Here is an 18,214-nt window from a genome sequence, read left to right as displayed (position 1 = left end):
GTCCATAGAGCTCCAAGACAGGATTGTGTCGAGGCACAGATCTGAGGAAGGGTACAAAATACCTGCAGCATTGAAGGTCCCCAGAACAAAATGGCCTCCATCATTCTTAAATGGAAGAAGTTTGGAACGCAAGACTCTTCCTAGAGCTGGCCACCCGGCCAAACTGAGCAATCAGGGGAGAAGGGCCTTGGTCAGGGAGGTGACCAAGAACCGATGGTCGCTCTGACAGAGCTCCAGAGTTCCTCTGTGGAGATTGAAGAAACTTCCAGAAGGACAACCATCTCTGCACACTCCACCAATCAGACCTTTATGGTAGAGTGGCCAGACCGAAGCCACTCTTCAGTAAAAGGCACATGACAGCACGCTTGGAGTTTGCCAAAAGGCACCTAAAGGACCCTCAGACCATGAGAACAGATTCTCTGGTCTAATGAAACCAAGATTGAACTCCTTGGCGTGAATGCCAAGCGGCATGTCTGGAGGAAACCTGGCACATCTCTACGGTGAAGCATGGTGGTGGCAGCATCATGGTGTGGGGATGTTTTTCAGTGGTAGGGACTGGGAGACTAGTCAGTTCGAGGGAAAGATGAACGGAACAAGTACAGAGAGATCCTTGATTAAAAACCTGCTCCAGAGCGCTCAGAACCTCAGACTGGGGCGAAGGTTCACTCAACAGGACAGCGACCCAAGCACACAGCCAAGACAATGCAGGAGTGGCTTTGGGACAAGTCTCTGAATGTCTTTGAGTGGCCCAGACAGATCTCTGATTTGAACCCGATCGAACATCTCTGGAGACCTGAAATAGTGGTGCAGCGACGCTCCCCATCCAACATGACAGAGCTTGAGAGGATCTGCAGAGAAGAATGGGAGAAACTCCCCAAATACAGGTGTGCCAAGCTTGTAACGTCATACCCAGAAGACTCGAGGCTGTAATCACTCCGAACGGTGCTTCAACAAAGTACCGCGTAAATAATCAGAATACTTATGTAAATGTGATATTTATGCGTTTTATTTTGAATAAATATGCAAAACAAAAAACAGTTTTTGCTTTGTCATTATGGGCTATTGCATGTTGATTTATAAGGGGAAAAAACAATAATCATTTTAGATAAAAGACTGTAACGTAACAAAAGTCAAGGGGTCTGAATACTTTCCGAAGCACTGTATAGAACATAAAGACATACAGGAACATAGATGCAAGAGTATTGGTTCTGAGGCGTTATACCAAAACACGTCAGACAAAGATATATCGGCTAAGACTGATCCTGGATGGGAAGAATGAGATCTGATGGGAAGATGAGGATATCGGCTCAGATGATCCCTATGGAAATGGATATCGCTAGACTGATCCCTAAGGAGAATGAGATTCGCTCAGCTGATCCTGGATGGGAAAATGAGGATATCGGCTCAGACTGATCTGGATGGAAGAATGAGGATATCGGCTAGACTGATCCTGGATGGGAAGATGAGATATCGCTCAGACTGATCGGAGGGAGATGAGGATCCTGGATGGAAAATAATGTGTGTTAGTGGACCCTAGACAATTGACAGTCATATGAGATGCAGCTTCAGAGGATTGCAGTGGGTAGACAAGTAGTATAATCCAAGGTCATACAGTTGTGTTAATAAAGAGGGTTTATTTTTGTAACCTTGACGATGCTTTCTCTAATACGGTTAGTTGTGGAATGGTAAGTCTGTGTGGAATGACATCTGAATCCTCCATCAAGTCCAATAGTGCTGTTTGAGAATCAAGCACTGTGCTTTCCTTTGTGCTCTGATCCACGTGGAGGTGTAAAGGTGCCCTTAGACGACCCTAAGCACACAGCCAAGACAATGCAGGAGTGGCTTTGGGACAAGTCTCTGAATGTCTTTGAGTGGCCCAGACAGATCTCTGATTTGAACCCGATCGAACATCTCTGGAGAGACCTGAAAATAGTGGTGCAGCGACGCTCCCCATCCAACMTGACAGAGCTTGAGAGGATCTGCAGAGAAGAATGGGAGAAACTCCCCAAATACAGGTGTGCCAAGCTTGTAACGTCATACCCCAGAAGACTCGAGGCTGTAATCACTCCGAACGGTGCTTCAACAAAGTACCGCGTAAATGATCAGAATACTTATGTAAATGTGATATTTATGCGTTTTATTTTGAATAAATATGCAAAAAATGCGGGGGGAAACCCTAACAGTTTTTGCTTTGTCATTATGGGCTATTGCATGTTGATTTATAAGGGGGGAAAAACAAAATCATTTTTAGAATAAGACTGTAACGTAACAAAATGTGGGGAAAAAGTCGAGGGGTCTGAATACTTTCCGAAATTACTGTATAGAACATAAAGACATACAGGACATAGATGCAAGAGTAGTGGTTCTGAGGCGTTATACCAAAAACACGTCAGACAAAGATGATATCGGCTGACTTGATCCCTGGTATGGGCAAGGTATGGATTGGTTGTTAGTGGACCCTAGCCACAATATTGAAGTCAATATGAGATGCAGCTTCAGAGGAATTTGCAGTGGGTAGACAAGTCAGCATAAATCCAAGGTCACTACCAGTACTGTGTTAATAAAGAGGGTTTATTTTTGTAACCTTGACGATGCTTTCTCTAATACGGTTAGCTGTGGAATGGTAAGTCTGTGTGGAATGACCATCTGAATCCTCCACCAAGTCCAATAGTGCTGTTTGAGAATCAAGCACTGTGCTTCCTTTGTGCTCTGATCCACGTGGAGGTGTAAAGGTGCCCTTAGACGCAGATCTTGGGTCAGTTTAGAATTTTCCCCCGCAAACAGTTAAGGTTGGGAGAGGGGAAGCTGATCCCAAATCTGTACTCTGGAGCCCCTGTGGATTCCATTAGAATTCCATTGATTGTGATCCTCTCTCCCTGCCCTGTAGATCATGTGTAAGCTGGTAACCATGCTGAGCAAAGAGACAGTGGAGCAGCTGTTGCAGCGTTTCTGTGAGCTGTGCAGCGACGCCAGGCTCTTCCAAGTCCGCAAGGTAAACTCAAACACACAGTTCTCCGGATCCAACTAGAGCACAGTTTTGACAATAAACATTACACACTGTTTATGGTAGTCGCTCAAGGATTGTGTTTCCCATCTTGAATCTTCCGAAATGTTCACAAACTGAATGAATGCAGTTGCTGAAGGAGTGTGTTTTGTGATTCAGTATGACGGCCTAAACTATCTGCTTGGAATTGTAATCCCATTGGGAACTTAGTGCCAGTTGGGGAAGGGGTATTTATTTTTTTGATTTTCCTGAGCTTGTAATGACTGTAAGGCGCCTCGGTKTGTCCCAATGTTGCCCCTTATTATTCAGAACCAATAGTATTAAGTCTATAAGGCCGACATGGGCAAATACTTTTTGGGATAAAAGGTATGGTTTTTTCTCTTTTTTTCTTTATTTTTTTTCTCCAGTCGTAGGCGTGAGCAAAAGCTGCATGAACAAACACTGTTTTTGACACTGTTTTCCTTCAGGTGTGTGCAGCCAATTTCGGAGAGTTCTGTTCAATTGTGGGCCGGGATGCCACAGAGAAACTACTGGTGAGTCACTAGGATGTTGGTTTATTTCATCCTCACACTGTCAAAGATACAGGGATATACAGTATCAATCAAATGTATTTCTAAAGCCCTTCTTACATCAGCTGATGTCACAAAGTGCTGTATAGAAACCCAGCCTAAAACCCCAAACAGCAAGCAGTGCAGGTGTAGAAGCACAGTACCAGTCAAAAGTTTGGACACGCCTACTCATTTTTATTAATTTTTTTACTAATTTCTACATTGTAGAATAATAGTGAAGGCATCAAAACTATGACATAACACACATGGAATCATGTAGTAACCAAAAAGTTGTTAAACAAATCTAAATATATTTAACATTTGAGATTCTTCTAAGTAGCCACCCTTTTCCTTGATGACACCTTTGCACACTCTGTMACAAGTTTCCAATATCCTCGCCCACGTGGACATTATGTATGAGTAATGTATATGCCAATTATTTTATGGTCCGACTGCATTCTGTCCCCTATCAACACTTTTCAAACTTTTGGTGCCAGCGAGAATGACATAAGAAAGTAGTCAAGGTGACTAGCCTAATAGAGCCTCCACTATGTATATCTCACTAGGTCAGGATATTTAAGCCTCCATATATCCATGATATTTGTGATTTCCTTAAGTGCAACCTACCTTTGTCTAATAAGAAATTCTYGTTTTTCATTGGAAAATGTTTTGTTACAGTTTGCAACGATCTCCGCTAATGAATACATCCCTTGTAATGATTCTCTTCTGTCGCTGCCCAGATGTCCAAGTTCTTTGACCTGTGCTCTGATAGCCTGTGGGGCATCCGGAAGGCGTGCGCCGACTGCTTCATGATCGTCTCCAACTCCACCTCCCCMGAGGTGCGACGCACTAAACTGTCCCCCCTTTTCAGTAGCCTCATCAGTGACCAGTCTCGCTGGGTAAGAGACTGCGCCAGACGTGCGCGTGCACGCACACACACACACAGTATAAACACCATTCTATTCTGGTGGTATTTGTATGAGATGTTTTTCACATGAATGACCACGAATTACARTAATAACAGTGATGATAGATTGACGGTGAACATCATAGAGATACATATATTATTATGTGTTTTACTACGTTGTTGTATTTAATGATGTGGTCGACATGCTCTCCTGACCGTCCAGGTGCGCCAGGCTGCCTTCCAGTCTCTGGGACGCTTCATCTCCACCTTTGCCAACCCCTCCAGCACGGGCCTCTACTTYAAAGAGGACGGCACACTGCTGGAGGTCCCCACGTGTCCCTCTGACAGGTTAGGACACAAACCAACAGCAAAACACACACACACATTGTCACCGCACCACTCTGGGTCCTCAAACACTATTTGAAATGTACCATACTAGTAAAATTAACCAATWGTCTTTTCTTGTTTTCACTTTTGAATTTAGAGTTTTGTGTGTTGTGATTTTTGTTCATTATAATGAATGTAAGTGTCGATATGACATCAGTCAATTAATATCATCTTGTGTTGTATCATCTTCTTCAAGCGACGTTATCAGTTGGATTTAATTTAGCTGTTATTCCTTGTCCTAACAGTTGACACACTTTGGCACACCTTTGTTTGATTGTAGTTCGTAATAGTCGGTTCTCTTTATGTTCCCATCTTCTTGACATTCTTCAGCACTGTTGTACTCCACCATGGCTGTGTAGGTGCTGAATTTTGYGCAGAGGGAGAGAGCTCCTGTTTCACTTTGTTCATGGTGCCGACCAGACTTGTTTTCTTTACAAGCCAACTTATTTGCCAATGACCGTGAAGTGAAGAAATTGTCCATGGTGACATTTGTCCCCWTGCCAGCATAAGGTTCYATAAGCCTCATCACTAYATTCTCCCATCTGCTGCCTCATGTRGATATYTTCCCAGATATTGACAGCAGTTCAGCATGTACATTTGCTCTCGCTGTGTGGCCTATTCCATGTAGGCCAGAGTAGACTGCTAAGACCACTCATCAACATCAATTCTCCCCCTTTCTCCCCAACATACTTCATTTATTTCATCTGTTGCTATATTTGTGAAAGTAGTTTGGTTCAGTTTCATTATCGGGGTGATTATCAGCTGGGCACTGCACTTCCAACTGTGGAAAGGAGCGAGAGGCCTACTTTGGAGGAGCGGAGCAGGCCCTAACTGTTGGAGAGGACAGCAGCCCTACTGTTGCGGGAGGCACGGAGCAGCCCTACTGTTGGAGAGCGGAGCAAGGCCCTACTGTTTAGGGAGAGCGGAGCAGGCCCTACTATAATGGGAGGACAGCGCCACGTGGATGCATGAGCACCCTACTTTGGGCAGGACGGAGCGCAGCCCTACTTTGGAGGAGCGCGAGCAGGCCCTACTGTTGAGGACGGAGCAGGCCCTACTGTTGGGAGACGGAGCAGGCCCTACTGGTTGGAGAGGAGCGGAAGCAGCCTACTGCTTGAAGAAGAGCGGAAGCGCCACTACTGATGGAGGAGCTAGCAGGCTACTGTGAAGAAGGACGGAGCAGGCCCTACTGTTGGGAGAAGAGGAGCGGAGCAGCCCTACTGTTGGAGAAGGAGGACGGAGCATCCCTACTGTTGGAGAAGAAGGAGCAAATGGAGGAAAACCATTCCATGAATGACATACCTCATTCAACTGTTGTAACTCCAGTACGATAAAATACTTATCAGAGATACTTAAGATTCTAACAAGATAGTGTTATATAAGTATTTGGAAAAGTCGAGGACAGAGGACGCGTGCAGAAAAAAATGTACTAAATTAATACAATTCATGAGCAGTCAAAATGACTAGTGTTAAATGGGTTTGTATTAAGTTGTGTTGATTATTTTTAAAATGCGCGTTTGGAATAAATTATGTTATATATGTGGAGGGAGATAAAGGGGCTCTGATATTTGTTGCTCTCTGTTGCAGCAATTCCACCTTTGCACAGGAGAAGTCACACCACACCATTAACCAAGATGGCCGCTCCACCCCATCCCTAGAATCCATGTCCAGGGGACAACGGCAGCGACTCCACACACACTCCTCCCAAAACCAACAGGAAGGCCAGGCGCGCACAACAAACAACCTTCTCCCACAAATAATAAAACAAGAGACGGAACAAACAGACCAGAATTTTAACTCTTTCCTCTACTGGAGGCCTCCGTTAGCGGATATCAGCCAGGGCTGAGATGCTGAAGGCCAGGGTCCTCGGACTCGGAACAGAGGAGAAAAGAAGGTGGTGGTAGAGACAGAAGATGTCCATCTGGAGCCAGCCACCTGCTCTCATATCAGAAGGTATTGGACTGCCTCCAGCCCCACATGGACGACCCTGATGTACAAGGTGAGGATTGAGGGAAACATGTTTCGTCAAAGGTTGTTAATTAAGTAAAGAAATTGGTTCAATAATTTTGGACAAGTTGTGATTTATGGTGACACAATGCTCTAGATATCATCCAACCTTCACAACATTATTTAACACTCACTGAACCTGTGTATTCAAATCAAATCAAACTTTATTTGTCACATACGCCGTATACAACAAGTGTAGACTTTACCGTGAAAGCCCTTAACCAACAGTGCAGTTCAAGAAGAGTTAAGAAAATATTTACCAAGTAGACTAAAATAARAAGTAACAATAAGAATAACAACAATGARGCTATATACAGGGGGCACGGGTACCAAGTCAGTGTGCGGTGGTACAGGTKAGTTGAGGTAATTTGTACATGTGGGTGGGGGTGAAGTGACTATGCAGAGATAATAAACAGAGAGTAGCAGCAGTGTACACCATTTTTATTAATTGGTGGCGATTTGATTAATTGTTCAGCAGTCTTATGGCTTTGGGGTAGAAGCTGTTGAGGAGCCTTTTGGTTCTAGACTTGGAGCTCCGGTACCTTTTTATGTCACATTTACAACTGTGTGTGTGTGTGTGTGTGTGTGTGTGTGTGTCTTTCCGCATGCGTCTCCCAGCCCAAGTACAGGTGCTCTCGGCTGCCCTAAAGGCTGCCCAGCTGGAGAGCCAGTCTGAGGAGGAGGGTGAGTCAGAGAGCCAGACACCTGAGGATGGAGAACCAGATGAGAAGTCCTTCCAGAACAGAGTGATCACAGAGGAGACACCTGAGCCACCAACCCAGCAGGCCAAGGACCCAGCACCCACAGAGGAACACAAAGAGAAAGAGGCAGAAGCTGACACTGAGAAGGAGCCAGAGCCTCATGAGTCACCCCACAACTCGCCTGTCCTAGTACGGGATGACTCGGACCACAGCAGTGTGGTAAGTCAAAATGACTTTGATGAATTGCTTTTTGACACTGAGAGACTATGTAGAACTTTACACTGTTAAAGAGACTATATTGAACTTTGACAAGTGAACAAACAGATCATCGACCATCTCGAATCCCACCGTACCTTCTCCGCTATTGAATCCGGTTTCCGAGCTGGTCACGGGTGCACCTCAGCCACACTCAAGGTCCTAAACGATATCATAACTACCATCGATTTAAAAAAAATGTACTGTGCAAGCCGTCTTCATCGACCTGGCCAAGGCTTTTGACTCTGTCAATCACCGTATTCTTATCGGGAAACTCAACAGCCTTGGTTTCTCAATGACTGCCTCGCCTGGTTCACCAACTACTTCTCAGATAGAGTTCAGTGTGTCAAATCCGAGGGCCTGTTGTCCGGACTTCTGGCAGTCTCTATGGGGGTGCCACAGGGTTAAATTCTCGGGCCGACTCTTTTCTCTGTATATATCAATGATGTCGCTCTTGCTGCGGGTGATTCTCTATACATCTGCCCCTTCTTTGGACACTGTGTTAACAACCTCCAGACGAGCTTCAATGTCAACAACAACTCTTCCGTGGCCTCCAATTTGCCCTTAAATGCTAGTAAAACTAAATGATGCTTTTCAACCGATAGCTGCCCGCACCCGCCTGCCCATCTAGCATCACTACTCTGGACGGTTCTGACTTAGAATATGTGGACAACTAATAAATACCTAGGTGTCTGGCTAGACTGTAAACTCTCCTTCCAGACTCACATTAAGCATCTCCAATCCAAAAGTAAATCTAGAATCAGCTTCCTATTTCGCAACAAATCCTCCTTAGTCATGATGCCAAACATACCCTCGTAAAACTGACTATCCTGCCATCCTTGACTTCGGCAATGTCATTTACAAAATAGCCTTCAACACTCTACTTCGCAAATTGGATGCAGTCTATCACAGTGCCATCCATTTTGTCACCAAAGCCCCATATACTATCCACCATTGCGACCTGTATGCTCTCGTTAGCTGTCCTCACTACATATTCGTTGCCAAACCCACTGGCTCCAGGTCATCATAAGTCTTTGCTAGGTAAAGCTTCCGCCTTATCTCAGGCTCACTGGTCACCATAGCAACACCCACCTGTAGCACACGCTCCAGCAGGTATATCTCATGTCACCCCAAATCCAACACCTTCTTTGGCCCCTTTCCTTCCAGTTCTCTTGCTGCCAATGACTGGAACGAATTGCAAAACTCACTGAAGTTGGGAGACTTATCTCCCTCACTGACTTCAAGCATCGGCTGTCAGAGCAGCTTACCGATCGCTGCAGCTGTAGACAGCGCTTTGTACAAGCTATATCTGTAAAATAGCCCATCCAACCAACTACCTACCTCATCCCCATATTAGTTTTTCTTCTCTTTTGCACACCAGTATTTCTACTTGCACATCCTCATCCTCATCTATCACTCCAGTGTTAATTGCTGAATTGTAATTACTTCTCCACTATTGGCCTATTATGTTACCTCCTTACTTAATTTGCAAACACTGTATAAGATTTTTCTATTGTGTTATTGACTGTACATTTGATTATCCGATGTGTAACTCTGTGTTGTTTTTGTAGCACTGCTTTGCTTTATCTTGGCCAGGTCACAGTTGTAAATGGAGAACTTGTTCTCAACTGGCCTACCTGGTTAAATAAAGGTGAAACAAATTAAATAAAAAGACTATATGGAACTTTGACACTGGGGCTGCCTTTGATGGAGAGAAATACGGTCCAGAAGTTCCCTCATGTGTGTCTGTGCTAGCTGACTGGTATGTTTGTTCTGTGTAGCTGACTGGTATGTTTTCTGCTGCTGACTGGTTGTTTGTCGTGCTTGCTACTGTTGTTGCTGGCTAGCTCGGTATGTTTGTCTGTGCTAGTGCTGTATGTTGCTGTGCTAGCTGATGTTGTTGTCTGTGCTAGCTGACTGGTATGTTTGTCTGTTGCTAGTTGATGGTATGTTTGTCTGTGCTGCTGACTGGTATGTTGTCTGTGCTGCTGACTGGTATGTTGTCTGTGCTAGTGACTGTATGTTTCTGTGCTTGCTACTGGTTTTGTCTTGCTAGCTGACTGTATGTTTTGTCTGTGCTAGTGACTGGTATGTTTGTCTGTGCTAGCTGACTGGTATGTGTGTCTGTGCTAGCTGACTGGTATGTTTGTCTGTGCTAGTCTGACTGTATGTTTGTCTGGTGCTTGCTGACTGGTATGTTGTCTGTGCTAGCTGACGATGGTCACTGTGTGTGTCTGTGCTAGCTGACTGGTATGTTTGTCTGTGCTAGTTGACTGGTATGTTTGTCTGTTGCTAGCTGACTGGTATGTTTGTCTGTGCTAGCTGACTGGTATGTTTGTCTGTGTAGCTGACTGGTATGTTTGGTCTGTGCTAGCGACTGTATGTGTGTCTGTGCTAGCTGACTGGTATGTTGTGTCTGTGCTAGCTGACGGTATGTGTGTCTGTGCTAGCTGACTGGTATGTTGTCTGTGCTAGCTGACTGGTATGTGTGTCTGGCTGCTGACTGGTATGTGTGTCTGGCTATGCTGACTGTGTATGTTTGTTTGCGCTAGCTGACTGGTATGTTTTGTCTGCGCTAGCTGACTGGTATGTGTGTCTGTGCTAGCTGACTGGTATGTGTGTCTGTGCTAGCTGACTGGTATTGTGTCTGTGCTAGCTGACTGGTATGTTGTGTCTGTGCTAGCTGACTGGTATGTTGTCTGTGCTAGCTGACTGGTATGTTGTCTGTGCTAGCTGACTGGTATGTTTCGGTAGTGACTGGTAGTGTCTGTGCTAGCTGACTGGTATTGTGTCTGTGTAGCTGTTGGTATGTTGTCTGTGCTAGCTGACTGGTATGTTTTGTCTTGTGCTAGCTGACTGGTATGTTTGGTCTTTGTATCTATCCTGTTGTTGGGTCAGGAGTCGGAAGCTGATGGAGAGCCTGGAGGGGAAAGAGGACTCTTGCTTTCAACCAGGTGTGTGAGGAGAAGTCCAAGGGTCCAGGTCAGTTAGTCAGTTCTGTCAAACACTGTATTTCTGAATTTTAATAAACCTTTACTATACACATAAGGGACATTTATGATCCAGTCAAGTCTGGGGTAATCTACCATTAAGTTGTTTTGTCTGAGAAGAGTAAAATGAATCCCATGGTCCAAGGAATTGCGATTTGACAAGATCTAGGGCCAGTGTTCCAGAACCAGATTCAGCCTAGTCCTGGTCTAAAATGCAAATCTCCATGATGGTGCGTTTCAGTCCAGTACGGGGGTTAAGCCTGGTACAGATCCAGCAGCCAACAAAGGAAGACGAGATCAAAAATGTTGTAAAACAAGCTGACTGGGGAATTGAAATACAAAAGGTTGAGTACAGTGCTGAAACTTTGCTACTTGTAAGCAAGGTATTTAGCAAACAAGTTTTCATGAAATACATGCAGCCACTGGCCTGGCTCACCAGCTCACTTTTGTGACTTGACAACGAAATATTAGCAAGCCAGGCTAGCTAACTGCAGCTATCCCCACAGAAATGGAAAGCTGGCTGTAAGCTTGGCTGCTTAACACGGAATGTCAGCGCACTGTTATCTTAATTGGCTAAACGGACACATCTTGTTCTTTAGCTAAGATTTGACATGTGGAATTTTGGGAAACTCCAGCATCTGACTGAGACTTCTAAAACTACACCATTCTGATCACGAACACTTAAAGCAGTCCATTCTCGTCTCAGCTGTTGAATGTGAATCGGGCTTTCGTTCGTGTCGGGGAACCCAGCCCCTTTTTGTCCCTTCTACTGAGGGCTGCTGCCATGTTTATGATAGTAACAAGTTTGAACCACTCTTGCACCCCACTCCTTCCTCCAGAATGTGATTCCCCAGCAGCTGCTGGACCAGGTATCTTTCCATGACGGAACCCGGCGCAGGCCCAGACGGTGGACACTGAGATCGCCAAGCACTGTGCCGTTCAGCCTACCTGGCGTGGCCCTCACCCTGGGCCGAACAGAACTGGCACTGCCTAAAGACACGTACGAGACCCTCGCCACCGACGTACAGGTGGGTGCTTTGGATTCAAAAGTTTTCCGTTGCGTGCCAAGAACACGACAGAGGAAACTTCAGGGTCTTTGATAAGAGCTTGTTTGGACGAAAGTGAAACAACACACTATGTATTGACATCATCTCATCACTGGAGATTGATACGTCAGAACACAACCGTTACATTTGTGTTTTTCCTATGCACGTTGCTATGCTAATGGCCAGTCCAGTGACTGCTTGGTCACAGGTCTCATGACTTAATATTGACCTGTTAGTTTGCAACCAAAAGCAATACACCTTGTCATTTTGACTTGTTTTGCTTATTTCTGGGCAAATTAGATGGGACAGCGGTTGAGAGGAGAGAGTGTGCTGAAATGGCAGTGGCTATACTCTCAATTACCACCTCTACCTGACAGGTCATGTTGACTATACCCTCTAATTCTCTCTAACATGGAAGCGTTCTTTGTTTTGTGACGAGCCAAGCTAACCCCTGGCTGTACTCATTACCCCTACAGTGGAAAGTGCGCCGGACGCTGGCGTTCTCCATCCACGATTCTGGCCCTTGATCCTGGGGACAGCTGACGGCGGCCGACCTGGTGCCCATCTTCAACGGCTTCCTTAAGGAGCCTGGACGAGTGCGCATCGGCGTGCTCAAAACCTCTATGACTTCCTCAAGGTGAGACCACCATACGTGTAACGAGCAACTGTGTAGCGATTCTAAATCGGCTATCTACAATAGGCTTACACATTCAAATGAAAACGTTTGGTCCACCTGCTGTGCTGTTTTACAGCCTGGTCCAGATCTGTTTGTGCTATTCTTACCAACTCCATTGCTCGTTGTCGAGCCAAACATTGACAAGGAGTTGGCATGAGAGCACAAAACAGACTGGAACTCAGGCTACCATATTACGTGTCACATGGTACATCTAGAGTGGATTTTAAATGTGGATGTCTGCCTGACATGACCTGTGTACCGGGGTCATATGGTTGTCATAGAACCAATTTCCAAAAACTCATTTTCCCATCTCAAGTAAGTGTCAAATAAAGTAACAGGGTTTGACCGTAACGGGTTGCACCATAACAGGGTTAACGATTTGATCTTAAATCATCTATAAATCCCTCTTGACAGGGGGATGGAAGCTTTTTGTGTTGCAACAGGGAAGGGGCAATTTGAATGGAAGCTTCACAAAAACATTTTTCATTGTTAACATTTGTTGCCTGTCTAGTGGGTAACAGGGTTGACGTGTTTATACTCGACCACTCAGTTTTCCACCACAAAACACCAGAAAATGGCCTAAAAGGGTAGAACTAGCTGATCTGCTTTTATACTTTAACTATTAGTTACATTTTTCTTTTTGAAGAAAATATTTAAAAAGGAATACTTCCCACCATATTTAAAAACGAGAGTTCAGTTTACGTAACAAGGGTTGACCTTTAAAAAAGCGACAAAATTTAATTAATGATTCACTAATCACATGAAAGGAATAGTAATCTTAAGTCACAGAGGGTGCACAGAGCGACATGCTGAAGTGCTACATTTATAGCATTTTTACAAGTCTTTATTCATGTAAAAACTGATTTCTTGAATTTTCTATTTGGTCTATATTAAGGGACACTTAATTGAATTGAAACAGGCTTTTAAAATGCAATATCGGTGCACAATTTCTACTGAAAATATCAAAAGCAAAACAAAAGGCACTCTTTTTGTGGAACGACCCAATAACTTGGATCTGTTTCTGTGGTTGTTAAAGCTTTTCTGTCTTGTCTTGTGGCAGCTGCTCCATGCGGAGAACAGGAGAGAGTACCTGTACCAGCTTCAGGAGTTCATGGTGACGGACAACAGCGCAACTGGAGGTTCAGATACCAGCTGGCAGAGTTGAGTCCCCATTCATTTAGATAACCACGCAGTGGCCTCCATGTTTAGACGGTGAGAGTGATCTCCCATTCATTTAGATACCAGCTGGCAGAGTGGTCTCCATCATTAGATCCGTGCGAGTGGTCTCGCATTCATTTAGATACCAGCTGGCAGAGTGAGTCTCCCATTCATTTAAGATACCAGCTGGCGAGTGAGTACTCCGCCATCATAATTAGCGGGCATACTCCACAGATCGGCCGGAGTGAGTCTCCCATTCATTTAGATACCAGCTGGCCGGGTGAGTCTCCATTTCATTTAGAACCAGCTGGCGGACCCTAGAAGGCTGGAGTGTCTCCATTCATTCAGATGACCAGCTGGCCGAGTGAGTCTCCCTTCATTCAGATCTACCAGCTGGACCGAGTGAGTCTCCATGTTCATTCAGATACCAGCTGGCGAGTGAGGTCTCCATTCATTTAAGATACCAGCTGGCCCGAGTGAGTCTCCCATTCATTTAGAATACCAGCGGGCCGAGTGAGTCTCCCATTCATTTGTATACCAGCGGGCCGAGTGAGTCTCCCATTCATATTGTAGATACCACGGGCCAGAGTGATCCCCATTCATAGATACCAGCTGGCAGAGTGAGTCTGCCCATTCATTTAGACTACCAGCTGGCCGATGAGTCTCCCATTCATTTAGACTACCAGCGGGCGGGTAGATCCTCATTCATTTAGATACCAAGCTGGCCGGGTGAGTCTCCCATTCATTTAGATACCAGCTGCCGGGTGAGTCTCCCATTCATTTAGATACCAGCTGGCCGGGTGAGTCTCCATTCAATTTAGATACCAGTCTGCCGGGTGAGTTCTCCCATTCATTCAGATACCAGCTTGGCCGAGTGAGTCTCCCATTCATTTAGAATACCAGCTGGCCGAGTGAGTCCTCCCATTCATTAGATACCAGCTGGCCGAGTGAGTCTCCCATTTCATTAGATACCAGCTGGACGCGAGTGAGTCTCTCCATTCATTCGAGATACCAAGCTGGCCGAGTGAGTCTCCCTCATTTCAGATACCCAGCTGCCGAGTGAAGTTCTTCCCATCTTTATGATACCAGGCTGGCCGAGTGAGTCTCCCATTCATTTAGATACCAAGCGGGCCGGGCGGCCGGTGCAGTCTTTCCCATTCATTTTAGATACCAGCTGCCGGGTGAGTCTCCCATTCATTTAGATACCCAGCTGACCCGGGTGAGTCTCCCATTCATTTAGATACCAGCTGACCGGGTGGAGTCTCCATTCCATTTAGATCAGGGGGCCAATCTTTCTCATTCTATCTAGGATCGAGGCTCCAGATTTCCCAATAGAGGGCGCACTTGCCACCAGACTGTGATGGCATGCAACTTTAGTATCCACTTGGATGGGCCTTCCAATGGATCACAGGGTTTCATCCAGGTCAGCAGGATGGTATCAGCCAATGAATTATGCTCCTGAGCAGGACGCATTATGACAGTCCAATCTGACCTAGAATCAGTCTTTGCCTTTTAGATCGTAATAAGATGAATATGGACAGATCCTAGATCAGCATCCTACTCTGAGACAGTTTGGTGGATACAGGTCCTGGCCGTATCTGTTTGTGCTTTGTCTACTCCATCAAGCCAAACACGACAATGAGTGACAGGGACTTGGCATGATAGCACAGACTGTCACTCAGGTTAACATGGCGCTCCATGCTGTCACAAAAGCAGTCGCCCTCTTGGTTTTATTTACTCTGAGCTCCGCTGCATATAGAAGTGTTGTTGACTCCCTTATGGAGTGAGATAGCCAGTAGAAAGAAAATGTACTTTTTGTAAGATGACCCCAGTGCGTGTTGAACAGAACGTCTTCATGTGTGTCCACAGGCAGCTGATCTTGATCATGGAGTTGTTACAGCACGATGATGTATATAATACCTCAGACAAATAGCACTGACCCTCTGCTCAGACAAAGTGTCAGAGGTCCGGTGGATCTCTTACCAGCTGGTAGGCATGCCATTTGTACTTGAATTTGTTTGGGGGGTGGAATGATGTAACAATGTTTTTTTTTATTGTTTAACAGCCTCAAGTACTCAATATTGTCCTCAATGATATGAGGTGTGGAAGTGACAGCATCTCATCTTATGCAGTGACTTGCTTTCTTAAGAATGGGAAGCACCCAAACATTGTTTGTGTCCCAAGTTGGCTGAAAATATTCCATTGTCTGTGTCAGGTCCACATTAGGTAGACACCAATAGAAAAATAGGAATTACTATGAAATAAAAAAATATTTATTGTGTATTATTGTTTTATTTGATCATCTCATCTCTGCTCAGGTAGTACCAGCACCCTCTAACGGTATCTCGTGCTTCCCATACTCTACTGTCTTCTTAGTCATCTATTTAGCTAGGCTAGTGGCTAGCTGGTAGCTGCCTAAGTATGCTGCAGAGCTGTCTGACAAATCATTTGCTAGTTCTTTAAAGAAGATGTGGCATAATTTGAAGACTGCTTATTACCAGCTCTACAACTATCATCCGGGTAGAGCTACCTCACGAATGTCTCTATCCCTCTCGTCGTGTGACATTTCCTCTCTATGCAGTCTGTTGTGCGGGCTCTGTTGAGTAAGGAAGAACAGGCGCATGGATTTGGTCATTGTATTTAATTACACGTTTATGTCGCTGAACTATGTTGGAATTTGCTTCATGAAAACTACAACTCCCTTCAGACCAGCATCCCACATACACTATATAGATAAAAGGTTTATGTTGGGGACAACCCCCTTCAAATGAGTGATTCGGCTATTTCAAGCCACACCTATTGCTGGAAAAGTGTATAAAAGAAGGCAGCACAAGCCATACAAATCTTCATAGACAAACATTGACAGTAGAATGGCCTTACTGGAAGAGCTCAGTGGACTTTTCAACGTGGCACCGTCATAGGAACCACATTTCCTACAAGTCAGTTTTGTCCCATCAAACTGTAAGTGCAACAGCGCTCAGCCGCGAAGCGGTAGGCCAGCACAAGCTCACAGAACGGACGCGCTGAGTTGTTGTAGCGTGTAAAAATCTGTCGTGCAACATTCACTAATGATTCCCAAACTGCGCTCTGAAGGGCAACGTGTCCTCACAAGACTGTTTTTCGGGAGCATATTTGAAAATGGGATTCCATGGCCGAGCAGCCGCACCAAAAGCCTAGATCACTATGCGTAAATGACAAGTGTTGGATGAAATGTGTCAAGCTCGGCCGCACAATTGGACTCTGGAACAGTGGACAACGGCGTTCTCTGGACGTGATGAATCACGCTTCACCATCTGGCCAGCTGTCGGTGAATCTGGGTTTGCGGATGCCAGGAGGAACGTTAACCTGCCCAAATGCATAGTACCAACTGTAAAAAATGGTCTGGGGCTGTGGTTTCATGTTTGGGCTTGGCCCCTTAGTTTCCAGTGAAGGCGGAAATCTTAACGCTAAGCGCATTCAAGGAATTTGCTTAGAAGATTTTGTGACAACAGTTTGGGGAGGGCTTTTCTGTTTCAGCATGACAATGAAGTCCCGCAACATATTCAACATCTAGTGGAGGCCTTTCCAGAAGAGTGGCAGGCTGTTATAACAGCAAAGGGGAGACCAACTCCATATTAATGCTGATGATTTGGAATGAGATGTTCGAAGAGCAGGTGTCCACATACTTTTGGCATTGTATTGTTATTTAACATACACTGCCCTGATAGGATGGTCTACAGCCCACCCCATTACCCAGATGAACAGTCCATTGGGTTTATTACTAATCAGATACATTGTGACGTCATGATGTGGGCCAAAACATCCCCCTTCCTGAACAGGCTGAAATTCCAGGCATTGTTCTTCAAACGGTTCCATACACAATTTCTAAACTGTTATTCGACCTCATATTGTGGAAATGTCATCAAATATCATCTTGTGCGTGCCAGGTGGTGGAGATCTTTAAAAGAATGTATGCGTGTGGAGCCCACGAACTGGGCCTGAAAATTCATCAACGAGCTCATCGTCCGCTTCTGCCACTGTCCAAAATGGGTGGGCCGCCAGGCCTTGCCTTCCATTTGCGCAGGGTCAGGACACCACATAGTATTTTGGAAAATAAACTCCCTTACAAACACTAACCCAATTAACTGCTGCCTTCAAAAAAATGTTTTTAAGTGTTGAGATTGCAATCAGCCATGCTTGCATAGCACTATTCTGAAAAGAACGCCGGAAGTGAGAATTGGGTATAATGCCTGACCTCTTGGTCCATGTTCATAAGGCACCAAACAGAAGGGAAACTGATTTTTAAAACACATTTTCTTTTTTCATTCCCTTAATGAACACGACCCTGCCTTACCATCTGTCATCTGTTTTTCTATGCTATAATCTGCTTTCTCTATTAACCTCACTCTCCGCTGTGTTCCCCAGCATCGTGGAGGAGGACTGTATGCCCCATGGACCAGTTTAGCCAGCAACCTCCTCCCCAGTCTCCTCAGAGCCTGATCGTTGGACCCCGTGGCAACGTCCGCGTGCTGGTGGCCAAAGCACTGCGCAGAGGT

At 45.2% G+C, this 18,214-nt stretch overlaps 1 pseudogene; it reads left to right on the top strand.

The window, feature by feature from the left end:
- Window positions 1-18,123, top strand: part of LOC111954861 (serine/threonine-protein phosphatase 4 regulatory subunit 1-like) — a 31,828-nt pseudogene extending 13,705 nt beyond the window's left edge.
- Window positions 18,124-18,214: the final 91 nt, after the last annotated feature.

This window comes from Salvelinus sp. IW2-2015, linkage group LG30 (assembly GCF_002910315.2).
Source record: "Salvelinus sp. IW2-2015 linkage group LG30, ASM291031v2, whole genome shotgun sequence".
Lineage (NCBI taxonomy): Eukaryota > Metazoa > Chordata > Actinopteri > Salmoniformes > Salmonidae > Salvelinus > Salvelinus sp. IW2-2015.
This window is presented reverse-complemented; position numbering and strand designations above follow the sequence as displayed.